We start from the raw sequence: 21,173 nt of genomic DNA, 5'->3' as shown, positions 1-21,173 counted from the left end.
ACATCACATCTCCCCCTTTCTTAACAAACAACAGAAACAGTGCTTTAATCCATCTCTTCAATGAGTCTCTTTGGCGGATGGATATCTCGGCAGGGCCGCAAAGAGGTGGCTCCAGTAGGATCACTGATCAAGTGTTCACTTGGCAGACCGCTGCTCTCTTGGTCAATATGGTCCAACTCCTCAGGTGTAAGGATATCAGTCAGGCTCATCACAGGTCCTTTCATGCCTCGAGGACATTTCTTAACATGGGATATGTTCCTGGTAACACGTCATTGATCAGATTCCGCAGTTAGCATGGTGCCCTTCTGTTGGGTAACCAGCAAAGGTTCATCTTGGAAACGACAGTCAGTTTTCCTTTGTTGATCCTGTTTGACGAAGACATACTCTCCTTCGTGCAGAGATGGAGATCTCGCTCTCCTTTTGGCATCAGCATATGATTTCATCTTGTCTTTATTGCATTTGTCAGTCACCTTAGTCTCTTGATGGCTGCGGATTGGCGACACTGCTCGTAAGGCTCCTTCCCAGGTTGGGATGCGATTTCTCATCGGACGCCCTAGCATGAGTGTTGCCGGACACTTTCCAGTGGTCGAGTGAGGAGTTGTCCCGTATGCTCTGAGGACCTCATTGAAGGCAACTTGCAGGTCCTTTTTCTCAGCTGTGGCTTGCTGAAATGTCTTTTTAATCGTAGCCATAAATCTTTCGATGGTGCCATTAGCTTGTGGCCAGGGAATTGTAATTTTCCGGTGTTTGAAATCCAAGTGCTTTGCAAACGCACTAAACTCGTGTCCATTAAATGGGGGTCCATTGTCCGTTTTCACCTCTTTGGGGACACCCCACATTGCAAACACTTCATCTAGCACTTTGAGAGTGCTAGAGGCATTTGTGGATGACACAAATTGTGCGATGGGGTATCGGGAGTATTCATCAATTATGGCTATCACATATTTTCCGGATTGCAATGGTCCGTAGAAATCCATGGCGAGTTCCTGCCACACTCCACTGGGTAGGTTAGTCATTTGTAGTGGGGCCGGTGGATCACCTTTGTTGGTTAGCTGGCACAGATGACAGTCCTTCAGTGTGGACTCTACAATCTGGTCGAGGAGGGGAAACCACACACGTTCCCTGAGAGCTCGCTTTGTTGATACTACTCCTCTGTGACCTTCATGGGCAAGGTTGATGACTCCCTGCCGTAGTTGACTAGGGACTACAACCCGTTGACCTCGGAGGATTACTCCATCAGTGGTGACAGACAGTTCATCACAGACATGACGGAATGCTTGCATCTCCTGCTTGGCAGCCGGGTCGTTGTCTTCTTCTTGCGGGTTATGTCTCCACCGATTGGACTGAATTCGACGACGTATTTTCTGCAAGATGTCATCTTGCGCCGTGGCGTCCCGGATGACTTCCATGGGAATGGCAGGTGGCCATGCCTGATCAGTCACAAAGTGGATGTACGCCTCGGCAATAGATGGTTTGGAGTCCGACGATGCGTGAGGGTGCGGGGACATATAATCGGCTGGATTTTCTGCTTTCCCGGGTTTATGAACAATGGTAAAAGTATATTCCTGAAGTCTGAGACCCCACCTCTCAATTCTCGGGGGCATTTTGGATCTGGGATTGCCTTAGATGGTGACCAGTGCCTGATGCTCAGTGATTAAAGTAAAGTGCTTGCCGTAAATGAAAACATGAAAGTGTTCACAGGCCCACACCACCGCAAGACTCTCCTTCTCCGGTTGCGAATACGCCTTTTCGGGATCAGACAAACTGCGACTTGCATAGGCAATAATGCGCCTCTGGTCAGAATCATCGTCATATTGTGCCAAGATGGCCCCCAATCCCACGGGGCTGGCATCTATGGTGATCTCCGTCTTCCTTCGAGGATTGAAGTATGAGAGGTTGTCAGCAGATTCTACTGCATGCTTGATTTCTCTGAACGCCTGTTCACACTGGGGTGTCCAGTCGAGCAGTTGTCCTTGTTTAGTGAGGCAGCGAAGGGGATGGCTGATAGTCGCATAGTCTCCGATGTAGCGAGCACAGTAGCTGGCCATCCCCAAGAATGATCTCAGTTCACTGACATCTTGTGGGCTCTTGGTGTTGTTCAGAGCCGCTATCTTGTCCGGATCTGGCTTCATCCCCGCACTCGAGAAAATGTGGCCAAAGAATTTCAAAGTGGACTGGTGGAATTCACACTTATTTTTGTTCAGTGTCAGGTTTGCATCCAGCAGGGCATGGCAGACGCGATTGAGGGCTATGTCATGCTCACGGACATTGGAGCCATACACAAGAATATCATCGCTGTAGTTCAGAGTGTTGGGGATGTGTTGAATAATTTGCCGGATTGCCTCCTGAAAGATTTCCGCGGCTGATGAAACACCAAAACTCAGTCTCTTTTATCTGAAGAGTCCTACGTGAGTTGCAAATGTCGTGATATATCGGGATTTGCCGTCCAGTTCCAGCTGGTGATAGCCTTTGTTTAAATCCAGCTTCGAGAACACCTTCGCTCCGTTCAACGCAGAGATCATATCACACAGATGCGGCCCCGGGTGACGCTCCCTTTCTATTGCTGTGTTGGGGAGTCGCATGTCAACACACAGTCTCACTTTGTTAGGGGTTCCCTTCTTTGGTACGATGACCATTGGCGACACCCATGGAGTTGGGCCATCTGTTCGCTCGATGATGTCTGCAGATAGGAGGTCTTGTAATTCATCCTCAACGGCCTTTTGAAGATGGAATGGAACACGTCGAGGGTGTTGCGCCACCGGCTTGACCTGTTCATCGATGTGTAGATGAATCTGGCATCCCTTCAATTTCCCTAGACCTTGAAATAGTTTTGGAAACTTGCTGACAATGTCCTGATCATCACTGACCTTGAATAGGATTTCAACAAGGCGAAGACGCTCAGCAGTTGGTAGGCTAAGTAAACAATCAGCTTCTGGGCCTTTGATGACATGTATGACCGCTGGTATGGTGACATCATCATGTTTGAGTGTCGTAGGGAACTTCCCCAAGCACGGGAGTGGTTTCTTGGACATCCAAGTGAAAACTCAGACCGGTGCATAGGTCAGTGAGGACTTAGGATTCATTCTCTCATATTCAGTGACTGGGATATAGTTCAATGAAGCCCCACTGTCCAGTACGAACTTCGTGTCATGGTTCCCAACTTTTATGTCCAAACGTGGATATTTCTTGAGTTGATCGGGATCTGCGATCATGTTCACGTATTCTACAGTGTATTCTGAATCTCCGGACGATGATCTGGATTCTTGGGACGGTGATCTACGTTCCCATCGAGATCTGCGCGACTCTCTACTGGAGTGCAACGAGCCTGAGGACAATGTGGACTTTCCTTTAACAGCTCGTATGTGATGTTTGCTGGTATCGGAGCGAGATGGTCTTGTCATTTCACTTCGCCTCTCCTTGTGATAGTCTCCACACATCGCTTCGAAGTGGTTCGTCCGTCCGCATTTCCTACATCGCTGACGCATAGCGGGGCAGGTATCGGCATGAGGATAGTCATATCCACACCGGTAGCATCTTCTCGCTCTTTCCGGTCCCTTGTCTCTCCCCCATGTTCTCGCCTTCTGGGGTCTGGACGTCTTTGACGCGATGACGGTCGCGGTCTCCACTGTTTTTCTCTTGAATGTCTTCGGCTGCTGCCTGTGGCCTGGACATGACACACTTGTTCCTGGCTTATGTTGCGCCCTGATTCAATGGTGGTGGCATGTTCCTCTGCCTGATCATAAACGCGAGTCATTTCTTCAATGTCGTCTAATCCGTGAGGTTTTCGTAATCGCCGCCTCCTGAGGGCTTCCGAGTGACATCCAGTTATAATTTGTGATTTGATGGCGGCATCTGGTGAGAAGTTCTCAAATTCACAGTGTCTCGACAGCCGCCGTAGTCGAGTGATGAATGCACTCATCGCCTCGTCTTTTCCTTGGCGCGCTTGGTGGAATGCATGACGTTCATAGTCTACATTTCTTTTGTGGAGGAATTTCTTGTTCAATGCTTCATGTACTTTGTCATAGGTTCCAGCATCTGCAGGGTCTTTGATTATCTTGCTTATTTCTCGGCCTGCTAGGTTGCGGAGGGCAATTAATTTTTCTTTGTCTACTGTTACTTTGGATCCCTCAATGTAATCTTCGAAGTCTTCTAGCCACTCTTGCCACTTGAGGCCCATGCTTCCTCCAGTGGTCAAGGTTAAGGGTTCCGGGGCCCGCAGATGCGACCCTCCTGCAATGGTGGGCTTGACTTCATTTCGCGGTGGGGAGGTATCCGGGGTCACCATCGTGGCGTTACGTGCTTCTCACCCCATTCTCTGACCTTGACTGACCTGTCGCTGTTCGTTCACGAGTGCTTTGATCGGATAATTACAGTCTTTTTCAGTCAATGTTCATTTAGCTTTGCTCGTGTTTGTTTGACTTTGTTAAGTTTAGGTGTGCTATGCTTCTTCGTAGCCCAAGCGTGTCTTTTCTCACTGACTTTCACTGTGCCTGACTTTAAAATGGCCGCCTGCAGTCTGCACATGGACGATGTCCCACTAGCTGCCTGACTCCAAGATGGCCGCCGTCACTGAACTCTCATTTCCCACGAGGTTTCACTTGCATTCATTCTATCATCAGGACTCACCGGTAGCCGATTTCAGGAGCGACACACTCCAAACTTCGGATTCCTCTGCAGCTGCCACAGTCAGGTGAGGTAGGGGGGGCTCCCGCTTTGCGTCACCAAGGCCCGCGCTCACTCGGCGACAATGTGCCAAAGCTCACGCATCGGGCGTGAGATTCTGATGCCGGGACCATTCGAGCTCCGTCTTGAGCTCCGCTTTCACCGCGCTCAATAGCGCTTACCAGCGGGTCTTCTGGGGCAGCTTCCCCCGACTTGGGCACTCCTTACCACTTTGGGGTGATCGGCAGAGTCGGAGTGAGCTCCCGACTTCTGTTCCTTTCGGTGCACACCGACTTGCACGCATCGGGCGTGAGGCGCGTTTTGGCGCGATCGAGCGTTTTCTTTCTCCAGGCGCTCGGGCGCTCGTTTCTTCGGTTCCTTTGGGCTCCCTCGGTCGCCTGATTTTAGGGAGAGGGTCACCGGCTGCTGGCCTCTCTTTTTAGGCGGCAGCTCCACTCTGCACCGCAGTGTTCTCCTTTTCTGGACACTGCCTGGGACAGGAAACTCTCTCAGGGTTCTGTGGGCAATGGGCATGCCAATCCCACCCTCATCGCCAGTTGTCGTTTCTTCAGAATAACGACAGACAATTCTGTATATGTTCAAATAGGAGCTTTATTCAATACCTCCTTCTGTGTCCCTGTCCCTACTCTAACTAACTCCATCCTGTCTATACTCCTCCTCTTCCCTTCACCCCAGCTAGCTCCGCCCACCCCAACTACTAGACTGCTGACTACATCACACCACTGAGGCAGAGGAGGATAATGAGAAAGATGTGAAAAAGGGACAGCTTAGAGAGAGGGGAATAGGTGCAAGGGGTGATACTGATACAGGCAAGTAGAAAAAAGAAGCTGAGAAAGACAATGTAGATGTGGGACAATGACAGGTGACACACAGTTTGAAAAGTGAATTAAGAGGAAGGGCAGAAAAGAGAAAGCAAGACGAAAAGAGATACCGATAGGTGAGAAAGAGATGAATGAGAAGGGGAAAAGGTAAGCGAAAGAGGAAAAAGAGTTGGGTAAGGAAACACAGAGGGGAGAGAATGAGACACCCTGGAGAGAGGGAGGCAAGTGAGATGACAGCTGATAGAACAGGTGAAGAAGCAGACAGCTAGGAAATAGGTGCCAAAGAGATGTAATACAGAAAAAGTATAGAAGAAAAATCACAACCAGATCAGGAAATGGATGAGAAAGGAGACCATAAAGAACAGGAGGGAGGGAAGGGAGACAAGAGGGCAGGTGAGACTGAAGTTGGACTAGTAGTACGATAAGATAGGGAAGATGTGATGGACAGCACAGAAAGGTGACAGAGAAGGGTAAAGGCAATAGGAGCCATAGTGATGCCGAGCAGAAGCCTATGAGGCTCCACCGGAATGATTTTTGTATCTGAGGAAGAGAAGTCCCACCTAAGCCAATAAGAAATGTTATTTTCGACTGCAAAATCGTAAAAGTCTCTTAAGATACAAGTTCCATTCCTCCTATACAATATTATCCAAACATAGCTTCTTAAATTCAACTCATTGTTTATAAATCTGTCCCGGCCCAATTGCCTTATAAAGGACACTGGAGTACTCTAGACAAGATAAAATGGTAGACGTAAAAAGTGTGGCCCTGTTTGCAAAGTCCAAGAAATGAAAGACATTTCTAACCAGATTGAACTAAAACCTAAATCTTCTCACAACCACTGAAAACTCAACATACACCACAACTCTTAATGGGAGGGCTGACTTATGTTCCAAAGAACGCAGGCTATATAAATGGAGTTTGAGATGGAATTCCCATTTCTAGTTGGAATATTTGTTTTTTTTCAAGCCTTGAGGGATATTAGTCACTTTCTTCACCAGGTGTATTTTAATTAGGGCCACATCAGAATGATCTTTGCTCCTACTACTTTCTCCAGATGAATAATCAGTTGGTTGTCTTCTGCATAGAACAAACCCCTTACTGTACCTTACAGTTGGGCCACCCACGTTTTCCTTACACTACTGAATTGCATGCAGAATTGGTGTGTTGCATACCAAATTAATTATGTATCAGAGTTTACCTCACATTTTCTGTTGGGGCAGAGATTTTCGCTGCAAAACTCGAAATTTTAATAAGCGATGTAATAGAAATTACTACACATATCAGAATTCAGGCCCATACTCCTGATTACACTTCATTGTAGTGAAAATGGGATAATCTGCTTTTGGAAGGGCCTTAGAAGAGAGCATTATGGATAGTATGTGGCCTTATTCCATTATGTCTTTGTAAGTAAGGGGTGCCCATCCCAGGTCCAAGAGGCCCAGACCCATACAAGATTTTCAGGATAGCCAAAGGCTTTCAATAATCAGTTTATTTATTTATCTAGAGTTTTATATACTGCTAGCTACATATGTTTTAATGTCTGCCTCCCCTGTTGCAAGTGATAACACAAGCTTTGCTACCCCGCTGCTAGTCAGCCATTAAGAATGTAACCTTCCATTCTGTCATGTACCTGTAATCTAAAAGCCCCACTTGTGCATTCATGCCAACAGATCTGATTAAAGCGTGATATTTCTGATTTTTAAAAACAAAATGGCTTTAACTTAGCTTGCTCCTACCTGAAATGGTGCCCATTTCGATACAAGTACATAGGGAAAATAAATCCTTATTACTTTTTGAACAACTCCCGCTTTCTGCTTTCCTAATGTTGGAGGCTCAGGACAGGTGCAAAAGGGGCCAGTCTGCAAACACTCTCAAAACAGCAGCACGTGCAATACAGGCTGAAGGAGTCCACACGTTTACTTTAGGATGGCATTGTATAATCCTGGGCAGTGAACTATGCTCCGTTCACAGAGTCTGCAGAGTTTTTCGCATTCCATGCTTCGAAGAGCTCGCGGAGTTCCAAAAAGCTGTGCTCCGTAGACCGTAGCAGAGTTTTTTCCTTGCTCACACTCACCAATGGTAAGTTGGCGAGCGCAAGCGAGGAAAATCCTATTCTAGACCACTTCTCAATGCGGGCAGTGGCAGACAGGCCCGGACTGGCCGTTGCGGACACCGGGCAATCCCCCGGTCGGCTGCATGGGTGGGGGCCGGTTTTGGGCCCCAGGGGGCCGATTTTGTTACAGGGCCGTTTTTTGCAGCAAAAACGGCCCTGTAACAAAATCGGCCGAAAACCGGCCCTCGCAAAGAGTGCGGTCGCACCCCCAGGGGGAGGGGGGGCCGGCTGAGCACTTTGCCAGGGCCGATTTCGGTCCCCAGTCCGGCCCTGGTGCCAGATGCTTGCTACCGCTTGCATTGAGAACCTTCTGTTTGCGTTGAGGAAGCTGCTGCTCAAGTTGACTTTCTACTGAGTGGCAGAAAGAAGCAGAGCCCTCTTGCACTGCGCGAGATGCTGTGCGTGCTGTATTTACAGTGCGGAACAAACACTTGGCACTAGAAATCAGTGCGAACCCACTCTGCCACTCACGGAACTCGTGTAGTTTGCCAGAGTTTTTTTTTTCTTCGCTGAGTTCCCCGTAGCAGAACTCCGCGAAGTCTGTCCAGGCTTAATATTGTATTTAATTTGCTTACAACATTTTTACAGTGCTCCCTGCCTCAGTATTGGGTGCTGAAGCGCTTGCCTATATGGCCGCACAATGCTGTGCTATTGTGGGGTGTGCGGTTGGAAGATTGTTGTCATTGCTTTTGATTCTATGTAAGGAGTGTTTCCATGTCATTCGCATGATCGCTGTGGTGCAATGGATGAAGAAAGGTGAGAGAGAGGGGCGCAGTTTGTGGTATTAAGCTCGGCAGGCCCGTTTAAGGCATTACCAATACCTGCATCCGGTGCACAGCAGGCTTGGGCTCCCTTTCCTTTGGGCCCCAGAGTCACTGAAGGCTACGCCCCTTCCTAGAGGCGGGCCATGGCAAGACGAAAGCGAAAGAGAGGAGTATGAGAGATAACATGTGAGTGAGAGTGCGAGAGACAGCAAGAAAGAGAGCTGGTACTACTGGAAAATATGACCAATGGGAGCAGCAAAGAAATAGAGCAAGATTTATTTCTCGCCAGTTCTTCTTGTAACGTTTGGCATAGTGTAGTTTAGACTGGACATGCGAGTACTTTGATACATTTTATTGGAGGAATTCCCCAGTGTTCTCTGAATGAGTGTTAGTTAAACTGCAGAAGGGGAATATAGCATTACATCGTTTCCAACAGCTTTTCCCACCCAGTGGTTTCCCCAGGGCAGGGGAAGGGCGTGAGACTAAAAATGAGTCAGTTCCCAAAATAGCATTCTTGTTACTTACATACTTTGCCAAAGATAATACTTTTAGCCCCAGATAAAGTTCCCAGTTGCACCAGTGCTCAATTTGCAAAAGGCCGAGCCTCGTCAAGAGGGCACTGCAGCTTGCTCTACTCACTACCCCAATACCTGCCACCAGTGACTGAATCAACACAACTACTAATCAACACAACCCACAAGTATGACATTTCAGACTATTCCAGACCTCAAAGCTACAATAATGGCTTGGGAAGCAGATATTAGTCATTTTTAATGTTCATTGAAATAATAAAAAACTATTGTTGTGTTAATCTCTAAGTTAGATAAACAGTGCAGACTGTCATAAGTGCTGGTGTTGACAATTAAGTTCTGGTGCCGAGTACTGGAAACCACCAGCTCAAATTAAGCACCGACTTGCACCTAATCAAACTTCTCCCGTATTCAGAAATCCATCTTCCCCTTTATGCCTAGCGATGACCTTGTATTGTATTGTAGTGTGTATATAGTAGTTCATACTGCAAAATCATTATGATGGACGGCTAGCATGCTACATCAGGGTAGTACATGGATGGAAGTTTTGTACTTGTTGTTATGCTATGTGGGAAGCAATTTTGTGTATTGCGTGAGTTACCAGGGAGGTGCTCTTACCTACCCTTTGGGCCAGCACCCAGCAGGGTGATGGAGGAGGCGCCAGAGATAGGTGCTTATAGGAGGGAAGGAAAGCGAAAGTGAAAGTTGAAAGAGGTATAGATCCACCTGGATGGCCTGTGCTATGGGTAATCTAGTTTGATGGCAGGGGCACTAAAACATATAGACACCAACAAAGCAACTGCCTAGCAGAGGGTCTGTGAGGTTCTACTGTGTGCATGAACACCTAAAATGGGGGTAATCAGGGAAGGTCCATTAATGCATGTGGCAAAAGGTGCAAGGCAGAGATGCTGTAAAATTAGTAAAATAATGCCAAATGGGAAGGAATAATTGTTGGTGACAAGTGTAATAGTGTGCATCTTTCCAAAGGCTGGAGGATACTGGCTACAGCTGTATAAATACGCCTCATGTGCGAGGACTGAAGCAGAAGAGCATCAAAGTTCACAACCTGAGCAGAAATAACACAATTTTTAAAGGTTCAGATTTCACCTACTCCTATTAGGCAGAAGGATGTCAAAATTTCGAGCAAGGGTTTCTTCTGTACTCCGAGCCCAATTCTTCCCCAACACAGTCCTTACCTGTGAGATTTCATCTCTGTCCTTCAGAACCTGTTCCCTAGCTGATCTGAAAATCCTCCCAATATGGCTGCCATTACCCAGCAGTCAGTAGAAAAGGGAGGATCATCAAAACCGCTTCCTGTCTCTTTTACAAGCTAACTACAAAAACAAATGTCCATAATATAATCAATCCCCCCTCTCGGGTGGGAATACACAACTGTATCAAGGAAGACTTGGGCTCAGATCAATGGAGACTACCGGTAAGTTACTGGGACATTACCTCCTTGCCATCCTCCCAAATCCAGTCCTTACCTGCGAGATAATACCCAAGCAATTCAAGATTGATTATGTGGCAAACAGACACAGCAAAACTTAATGGATGCGTAATTCAATATTTAATACAGGATAGAAACCTAACGAATTTCTAAATATTTATTACAAGCCTGACACAGCAGACAATACACAATCCCCAAAAGAATAGAAAAACCCTCCCCCAACTGAACTCGGTAACGGGAAAGGAAAGTATGTGGAGATTGCTATGTGGCAGCACAGCAGATGTCCCTCAAAGATGATCCCCAACATCAAACCCCTAGTGGACCTGACAAACCAATAGTGGACCTAATCTCTACCACTGAAGGGAGAAGAACTTGAGCCAAGTCGTGACACACAATGATAGTGGATTTAATCATCAATCTAGAAAGGGTCGATGTTGAGGGACGAGAGCCCTTATTTGGCAAACCATGTGTCACAAATAATGTATCAACTTTGCGTAATGCAGCCAATCTATGCAAATAAATAGACAATTCCCTATGTAAATCTAAAGTATGAAGCTTTTATTCCTCAGCCGAGGAGGGCGGAGGCAAAAAATTGGGAGGTCAAAATCGTGAAAACAGTGGAAAGCAGACATAACTTTTGGCAAAAATATGGACAGGAACGGAGAACCAGTCTGCCTGGAAGACAACAAATGAAAGGGGAGAATAAAAGCAAGGCCCCCAGTTCTCTCTCTTGACGTCCTGAACAAATGTAACTAAAAGAAAAACACTTTTACTGTCAAAAGCTTGAGATCAACTGAATCGAGGGTTTCCAAAGGAGGCTGAGTTAAACTGGAAGAACCAAGGGAAGATACCATGGTGAAACTGGGGAATGCACAGAAGATCACTGAAGAAACAAACTATGTAATAGCCGTAAAGCTAAAGCGGCAACCCCAGCTACAATGTCTCATTTAAAAGCTTCAATAGTAGCCCATTGAGCACTGATGGTGGAGGCTGCAAAACCTAAGTTAAACCCATCCTTTAAAAAGTCCAAGATCTTAATCGGATCTCAAAGCTTAGCTTGTAAGCCCTTCGAAAGACACTATTATTCAAAATTATGCCAATGGCAATTGTAAGATTTCTCAGTGGATGGGCGCCATGATTGCTGAATAACATCTGCTACCTCTGAAGAGCAACCTTTACCTAGTAAGAGCTTGTTTTCACTCACAAAATCCCAGATTCAACTACTTGAGAGTTTCCTGAGACAATCGTGTCTAACTTAAGGGGATGACTGTAAAGGAAATACTCATGGCGGTGCTGTTGATATCAATACTGGAAACCATGGCCTTCATGACCACCATAGCACCACTAGAAGGACCTCTGCCTGATCTTCCCAAATCTTCTGCAAAACTCAAGGAATCAGAGGGATAGGAGAGAATCAGCTAAGAAGGGCTTGAGGCCATTTCAAGGAGAACGCATCTATTGTCAATGCCACCGTGGCCGGGTTCAGAGAGCAAAAGTGGCCAAGAAGAGAATTCTCCTTGGTCACAAATAGGTCCAACCACGGAAGACCTAACCAGTGACGAATATAGTGAAAGATTGCGTGAGAAAGACAAAGGGAAACCGAAGATGGAAAATGTCTGCTCAGGTGGTTGGAGGGCCATTCTCTGCTTTCAGAAAATACAGATTGGACTCCGCGTAAGCACATATCTTCCTGGAGAAAAGATAAAAGAAAAGGATAATTGTCCCCTGACGATTTATATGGGATAGAGCCTCCTGTTTGTCCGACTGAATCCAAACCGTCTGCTGCCTGATCTGAGGGAGAAAAAACACACAGCTGCCCTGACAGCTGCTAATTGGGCGGAATATTGAGATTTCTGATGTGTCCACCTCTCCTGGGCTGTGGAGGACCCCAGAATTTCCCCCTAACCCACATTGCTGGCTTCAGTTGAAATGACCACTGGAGAGGACTGTCTCAACAGGTGTCCCCTGTAAAGATTCTGTAGACGAAGCCACCACTGAAGATAAAATTCTGTGGCGTAACTGGAATCTGTGATTCATAGTTCTGAGAAACAGTATCCCAGTGGGCCAAGACATAATGGATGAACAGATGAAGGCTGCTTCATAAAACTATGGCCAGGGTTAATGACATCTCTCACTGAAACCACAACTATAAACTTGCCGGGGTTAATGACAATGCAGCAGTTCGTTTAGATGAAGAAACAATTTTTCGATTCTCTGTGGAAAAGAAAGACTTTCCCTATGGCCATACAAAATCGGGCTCGGATGAACTGAAGAGTCTGAGTCGGGATGAATTTTGACTTCTCAAAATTGATCAGAAAACTATAGTTTTGAGGAAAAGTGCACACCTCCTTAACATCGCTCTCCACCTTAGAAAAAGAAGGAGAACAGATTAAGCAGTCACCAAGGTAGGGAAACACCTGACTACCTTAAGAATGTAAAACACCCACCAATGTACCCAAGAGCTTTGTATAAACCCTTGGGGCTGAAGTTAACCCAGATGGAAGGACCTGAAACTGGTAAAGTTGTTAGCCCACTGCAAATCACAGAAACTGTTCATGTGGTGAAAAAATGGGAAGATGGAGGTAAGCATCTTTCATGTCGAAGGATGCCAGGTAATCCCCTAGTAAGAGGAATGGAAATATACCCTCCAGTGTGGTTATTGTAAATACACAATGATCTAGGAAGCTGTTAGAGCTTTGATGTCAAGCACAAGGCAAAATTCGCCTGAAGGCTTCTGTACCAAAAAGAGTTTTGAGTAATACCCCTTGCCCAGTTGGATGAGTGGAACTGGGCAAATGGCATTTTTCACAAGAAGGCTGTGGAGTCCCTCAAAAAGAGCAAGATTACTCTGTCCATTCCTTGGAAGTGGGGTAGGCTGAAAATGTTCTAAAGGCAGGTCTGTGAACTCCAAGTGATATCCTTCTACTACCAGACTCCATGCCCATCAATCCAAAATTGTGTGAGTCGACATGTGTTTGAAATAAGGCATTTGACCCCCCCTCAGCCACCCCCCACCCCACTGGTTGATGTTCATAGCGCAAATATTTTAAAACACAAATTTCATGACTCCTTATCGATTTCAACACAAAAACCTGAATGTGCACATTGGGAAAACTACACTAAGTGATACAACAATAGAGACAAGTGAAGTAACAGCACCATAAAAGCTTGCTTAAATGAGTTAGTAAAGGAGAAAATACATTGCTAAATAGGTATAATGCTTATTAATAGATTTGCATAGCAAGATTACTTATGAAATTACGGTTTATTATTCATGTACGGTTGAAAATAAATTAATCTTAAAATTGAGGCCTAGCCATTCTTTTGCCTTTCAGTGCAAATACATTGAAATTGGACTGTGGTGCTATGTGATAAAGTTAGCTAGGAAGTGGAAACTTGCAGAGGTGATAGTAGAGACCTTGATCAGAAATTATTTTGATAAAATGGTATTTAAGAATAGCTTTCATGTATGGATGTTGAAACAGTTTTGGCAGTAGACCATTGCTAACGCTAATCAGTTTCGCATAATAATACATTGGTTAAACATTTATTCTTCTTCTTTTATTATGAAATAATGATTTGATGCATTATAATTGATTCCAATTAAGTTTAATTCATGTAGAAGCTGATGTTTGCATTGTCAGCGTTAAACGTGCTCTTTCTTGAGCTGCATTTTTCCATAGCAATCATAATAATTGATTGCCATTTTTGCAAATATTGCTTTATTTGTTCTGTGCATGTTTCAGTATACAAACAAAGAACATTCTTTCGAAGTTCATGGTGGAATGGCTCAGTGGGAAAATCAACTCTCATGCAATGCCATAGTTTGTTACATTGTATATTATATATATATATATATATATATATATATATATATATATATATATATATATATATATATATATACATACATATATATATATGTGTGTTTGTGTGTGTATATATATATGTGTGTATATATATATGTGTGTGTATATATATATGTGTATATATATATATATGTGTGTGTATATATATATGTGTGTTTATATATATGTGTGTATATATATGTGTACATATATGTGTATATATATGTATATATATATATATATATATGTGTATATATGTATATGTGTGTATATATATTTGTGTGTGTATATATATATGTGTATATATATGTGTATATATATATGTGTATATATATGTGTGTGTGTGTATATATATATATATATATCCTGTGCACCGTCTGTCTCCCAGCTAGCACGCTCGCGCAGACCCAGCAAGCAGACTCCGGACACGGACCTCGAGGTATAAACAGCTTTTATTCACGCAGAAAGAGTCACCAACGTTTCGGCTCTAACGGAGCCTTGATCACATGTGTGTATATATATATATGTGTGTATATATATATGTGTGTGTATATATATGTGTATATATATATATAAATGTGTATATATATGTGTATATATATATAAATGTGTATATATATATATATGTGTGTGTATATATATATATATATGTGTGTGTATATATATGTGTATATATATATATATAAATGTGTATATATATATATATGTGTATATATATATATATATATATTACCTACTGGCGGTCGCCAGTAGGTATATATAGTTAGGATTTTTTCTCTATGGGATTTTTGAAAATTCTATGTCTAATAACTTTGGCGTTTGTGGACGGAATTGGCTGAAATTTTCAGGAAAATGGCACATTTTGTTTCTGAGCAGCCGTTGAAAATTTGGGGGGGGTTCGTCAAGGGGGGGCCGAGAAAAAAGGGGGGGTCCCAAAACGTGTTTTTAACATTGAGTTTTCCATAGGGCGGTTGGCCTCACTTTTAGCCCGAACGGCTGAATGGATTTGCACGAAACTTGGCAAAATTGTAGGGACTGGTAGCCCGATGTGCCTTTGCTAGGTCTCAATATATGTGCTCCAGTGGATTTTGAGAAATTAACGTTCAAAAAAAGATATATATCTGTAACAGCGGACCGGGCAGCGCTCCGGTTCACGGACTTTTCGCGGTACGGAGCTTTGTGAAGCGAAGCTGATTGGTTCTCCGGCGTCTGTGAACATTCCAAACAGTCCGTAGCGGCCGCCATCTTGTCTCTCGGTAGGATCGAGAGACAAGAGGAGGCCAAAGCGAAGGGGCAAATGACCATAAGGGGGCATAGTAGATCCTCGCTGACCCCCTAGGTTTGATGTGGAGGTTTTAAAAGGGTCCCGCGGGGCAAAAAAAAAAAATAATAATAATAATCGAACGGCTGAATGGATTTGCACGAAACTTGGTAAAATATTAGGGACTGGTAGCCCGATGTGCCTTTGCTAGGTCTCAATATATGTGCTCCAGTGGATTTTGAGAAATTAACGTTCAAAAAAAGATATATATCTGCAACAGCGCTCCGCTTCGCGTAACGGAGGTTTGCGAAGCTGATTGGTTCTCCGGCGTCTGTAAACATTGCAAACAGTCCGTAGCGGCCGCCATCTTGTCTCTCGGTAGGATCGAGAGACAAGAGGAGGCCAAAGCGAAGGGGCAAATGACCATAAGGGGGCATAGTAGATCCTCCTTGACCTCTTAGGTTTGATGTGGAGGTTTTAAAAGGGCCCCGCGGGGCAAAAAAAAAAAAAATAATAATAATCGAACGGCTGAATGGATTTGCACGAAACTTGGCAAAATTGTAGGGACTGGTAGCTCGATGTGCCTTTGCTAGGTCTCAATATATGTGCTTCAGTGGATTTTGAGAAATTAACGTTCAAAAACAAGATATATATCTGTAACAGCGCTCCGCTTCGCGGAGATAAAATTATATCTGTATTACCTAGCTGTTGCTAACACCAGTTAGCGACGGCTAATAGGAGATAGCGACCATCTTGGGCCCCACTTTGCATGTGAGTGATATTTATCACTAATGACATGCAAAGTGGGCATGCCAAGATGTTAGCGACTGGAAACAGTCGCTAACATCGCTATCTCCTATTATCAACTTTTGGAAATATTCGCGATAAGCGCGAATATCTCCAAAAGCTAGCACCTGCCCTGAGCAGTTCTTAGCCATGTTATCCAATGGGAGGTGGATAACATGGCTAAGAGCATTAGCTCGGTAATGCATGAATATCGCGGAGTTTTCAGCGATATTAATGCATTGCGGTCGTTTTTTATCGTATTTGCGATAAACCTTGATAATAGCAAGGTTTATCTGCGATAATTTCTGACGATGCTTAGCGGTAAAAAAATCGTTGCTAAGCATCGTTAGGGATAAATATCGCTTAACTTTGGTAATATGCCCCAACGTCTGTTAACGTTCGATTCGAAGGAAATCAGGAAGTGTTGAAAAACATTGTCTGCGCCATCTTGTCTTTTTTCAAATGCCACACTTTTGTCGTGCACGGCAGTCATTTTAGATGCCTTGACCAGACCCACTCTGTGCACGCTGTCGATCCTTAGCATGGCTCACCACCCTCGCAAGCATCTCCCCCAGGCAGTGGTCACCCCCGCTCTCTGTCTTATGCATGGGTAATAAACCTCCCCCCATCTGCGCTGCTCTTCCCTGAGAATCACACCCTGTGCCCGCCCGACACCTCCCTTTCGCCCTATTCACTACCGCACCCTCTGACACTCCTTTTCCTCTGTGTCCGATTGTCCAGGCCGGTCCTAGGGTATCAGCTAGCCCTGCAGATGTAGTTTATGGCCCCAGCTGTAAAGAATCACCCCTCTTCAAAGGAGTTATAGTAGATCAAGGCCCACACTCGATGAGATCTGTCACAGCAGACGCGTTCCTATTATCTGAAAACCATCCTGTATTGTGATTGGGGAGGGGACCGAGCCTGAAGCGGAAGATTCCAGGGATGACTCTTTGTACATCAAAGTTTTTACAATTATGTGTCACATTAAAAATATATAGCACTCCGACAAAGTAGTAAGATTATAAAACTTTAATAACTTATAAATATATACAAGAAAACAAAAACAGTAATAACATATAAACATTTTTAGGGAAAAACAACGAAGTAGCGGTCGGCTGTGCGAATAGTCCCAACGCAGCACAACGTCCAGATTTCTGGCGTGGGGCGTCGCGGGGGGTGGGTCATCAGTAGCAAACTGTTGTGCGAATAGTTCCAAGGCAGCAGAACGATGGCACCAAGGTGATGTCCAGTAAGTTGCCGCACTGGTTTTGGTATCCTACAATGCTGCTCTGAATAACTGCGTGGGGCGCCCCGGGGGAGGCGGCGTGAACGGGCCTCTCCAGGTGGAGTCTCATCTGTTGTAGTGGGGCGCCCCTTTACCGTTTCAGTTGCCATTCCGTCCGTTTTTGGTCCACTGTGTCAAAAGCCGCAATTCAGCTGAGTTGCGCCCACTCTTGCGGTGCAGCGATAGGCGGCTGTCACAGGACTCTCAAAATGGCGGCAGGCTGTTTCCTTTTTGGGCCTGGTCCACTGAAATGGCCCTGGGACACCTTGGAAATCGGACGCTTGTCTGCTAGGTCTTGGACCCCATTCTCGAAAGCGTCCCCTCCGCCTTGAGGATTCATCAAAAGTTTTGGGGGCCCCCGACTTCTGTAGGCTTCTGGTGGGGAGCGGCTGCCATGATTGCTCGCGGAATGACCACGACGGAGCTACGAGATGGTGGTGCTCTCATGCTGACGCCAGCTTCAGTCTGAAACATCCAGAAACAAGGTGGGGCTTTCATCGTTTGGGGGAAAAAAAAGTTTTCATCCAATGAAAAGTGTTGTTTTTAGGTCATATAATCAAGCCTTCCATCATTAGGAAACCAAAAGTAAAATGAACCAATGAAAAGTTTTATAAACAAGTCACATGACCTGTTATGCGGCATAGGGTATAAAATGAGGAGAAAATACGTTGGCACGTGAGGCGGCGTCAGTAGCGGACCGATGTGCGAATAGGCCGAAGGCAACACAACGCGCCAAGATCCGGATGGCACCAAGGTGGTGTCCAGCAAGTTGCAGCACTGGTGTGGCCATCCTACAATGCTGAAAGTCGGCGTGGGGCGCCCCGTTGGCCTGTGAGTTTGCGTCAGTAGCGGACCGATGTGCGAATAGGCCGAAGGCAGCACAACGCGCCAAGATCCGGATGGCACCGAGGTGGTGTCTAGTAAGTTGCCGCACTGGTGTGGCCATACTACAATGTTGAAAGTCGGCGTGGGGCGCCCCGTTGGCCTGTGAGATGGCGTCAGTAGCGGACCGATGTGCGAATGGGGCCAAAGGCAGCGCAACAATATTTTCGGAATAGAAGACACCACAAGGCGCTGAGATGCCAAGATCCGGATGGCACCGAGGTGGTGTCTAGCAAGTTGTGGCACTGGTGTGGCCATCCTACAATGGTAAAAGTCGGCGTGGGGCGCCCTGTTGGCCTGTGAGATGGTGTCAGTAGCGGACTGATGTGCGAATGGGGCCAATGGCAGCGCAACAATATTTTCTGACTGACACCACAAGGCGCTGAGATGCCAAGATCCGGATGGCACCGAGGTGATGTCTAGGAAGTTGCTGTACTGGTGTGGCCATCCTACAATGGTAAAAGTCGGCGTGGGGCGCCCTGTTGGCCTGTGAGATGGTGTCAGTTGCGGACCGATGTGCGAATGGGGCCAAAGGCAGCGCAACAATATTTTCTGTATGGAAGATACCACTAGGCGTTGAGATGCCAAGATCCGGATGGCACCGAGGTGATGTCTAGCAAGTTGCTGTACTGGTGTGGTCATCCTACAATGCTGAAACTCGGCGTGGGGCGCCCCATTAGCCTGTGAGATGGCGTCAGTAGCGGACCGATGTGTGAATAGGCCGGAACCAGCACAAGGCGCCAAGATCCGGATGTCACCGTGGTGGTTTCATAGTTGAGAGGCACTTCATCTGCAGTGGGGCGCCGAGATCCGGATGGCACCGAGGTGATGTCTAGCAAGTTGCTGTACTGGTGTGGTCATCCTACAATGCTGAAACTCGGCGTGGGGCGCCCCATTAGTCTGTGAGATGGCGTCAGTAGCGGACCGATGTGCGAATAGGCCGAAGGCAGCACAACGCGCCAAGATCCGGATGTCACCGTGGTGGTTTCATAGTTGAGAGGCACTTCATCTGCAGTGGGGCGCCGAGATCCGGATAGCACCGAGGTGATGTCTAGCAAGTTGCTGTACTGGTGTGGTCATCCTACAATGCTGAAACTCGGCGTGGGGCGCCCCATTAGCCTGTGAGATGGCGTCAGTAGCGGACCGATGTGCGAATAGGCCGAAGGCAGCACAACGCGCCAAGATCCGGATGTCACCGTGGTGGTTTCATAGTTGAGAGGCACTTCATCTGCAGTGGGGCGCCGAGATCCGGATGGCACCGAGGTGTTGTCTAGTAAGGTGCACTGGTGTGGTCATCCTACAATGCTGAAACTCGGCGTGGGGCGCCCCATTAGCCTGTGAGATGGCGTCAGTAGCGGACCGATGTGCGAATGGGGCCAAAGGCAGCGCAACAATTTTTTGGGAATAGAAGAGACCACAAGGCGCTGAGATTCGGTTAGCACCGAGGTGGTGTCTAGCAAGCTATGCAGCTGAGTTGCGTGCGCACTTGCGGCGAATAGGTCGAAGGCAGCATAACAATGTTTTCTGAATAGAAGACACCACAAGGTGTTGAGATTCGGTTACCACCGAGGTGATGTCTAGCAAGTTGCCGCACTGGTGTGGCCATCCTACAATACTGCTCCGAATAACGGCGTGGGGTGCCCGAAGGGGGGGGGGGGAGGCGGCGTGAACGGGCCTTCCTAGGTGGAGGCTCGTCTGCTGTAGTGGGGCGCCCCTTTACCGTTTCAGTTGCCATTCAGCTGAGTTTCGGCTGCTCTTGATGCTACAGCGACAGGCGGCTGCAACAGGACTCTCAAAATGGCGGCCTGTTCTTTGGATTTGGGCCTGGTCCACTAAAATGGCCCTGGGACACCTTAGAACTCGGACGCTCGATTTTTTTTTCCTTTCCTGTACATGCAAAAAAAGGTAAATGCCCGGTACGTTACACGCTTCATCTGCCACGATGAACTCTCCAGAGGAACCGAAAAAAAATATAGTTATGGTAACTATACCATGCATCGTCATATGGAGAGGTGGCACCAATTAATTATAGTGCTGCATAAAAGAGAGATTTGGAGGAGAACCCCTGACCTGCTAGTACATTCATCAAAGAAGTGGCACTGACAGCATCAGAGGCAAGGGAAACGGTCCCAAATATTTAGAAGAACTTTGGAAAGATTAAAATGACATGTTTAGATTGTGGCAAATTAATTTCATGTGGACAGATGAGTGTTACTCTAATAAATACAGCATATGAACATCATCATAGTCGATGGTTGGTAGAGACATTTTGACTATATCCTGGACCTGCCCGTCCTCGCCCAAAATGGCGCCGGAATAAATGGGACTCGTAACTCCTTGTTGTGTACTGGTTGCAGAACCTTGAAATCACGAGATACGTATGCAGTTTTGAAGCACATGGCGGGCGGGGACGAGAATTGATTGAATATTTCGACATCCCTATTGATATTAAGTTCTGATGTGTTATTGATTACTGTACTATTGAAAGTTCGAATTAACGTCACCCATGGTACTTGCCCGCAAATGTATATCTAGATAATTTTATTGTAACTGGCCCTGTCGTATTTTAATTATAAAATGTACGTCCACCGATTCCGTAACTGTTAGACACCGTAGTTCTTGCAACCTAATGGCCCGCCCGTTACGTTCCTCTACAGTGTAAATGTCTACTCATCATATACGATTACAGTTTGCTCCGTGGCCGGCCCACGTGGTTATAGGCTCGTATTTGTATAATGAAATTTTCACAA

This window comes from Lissotriton helveticus, chromosome 3_1 (assembly GCF_964261635.1).
Source record: "Lissotriton helveticus chromosome 3_1, aLisHel1.1, whole genome shotgun sequence".
Lineage (NCBI taxonomy): Eukaryota > Metazoa > Chordata > Amphibia > Caudata > Salamandridae > Lissotriton > Lissotriton helveticus.
The sequence above is the reverse complement of the archived record's forward strand: the minus strand, read 5'-3'. Positions refer to the sequence as shown.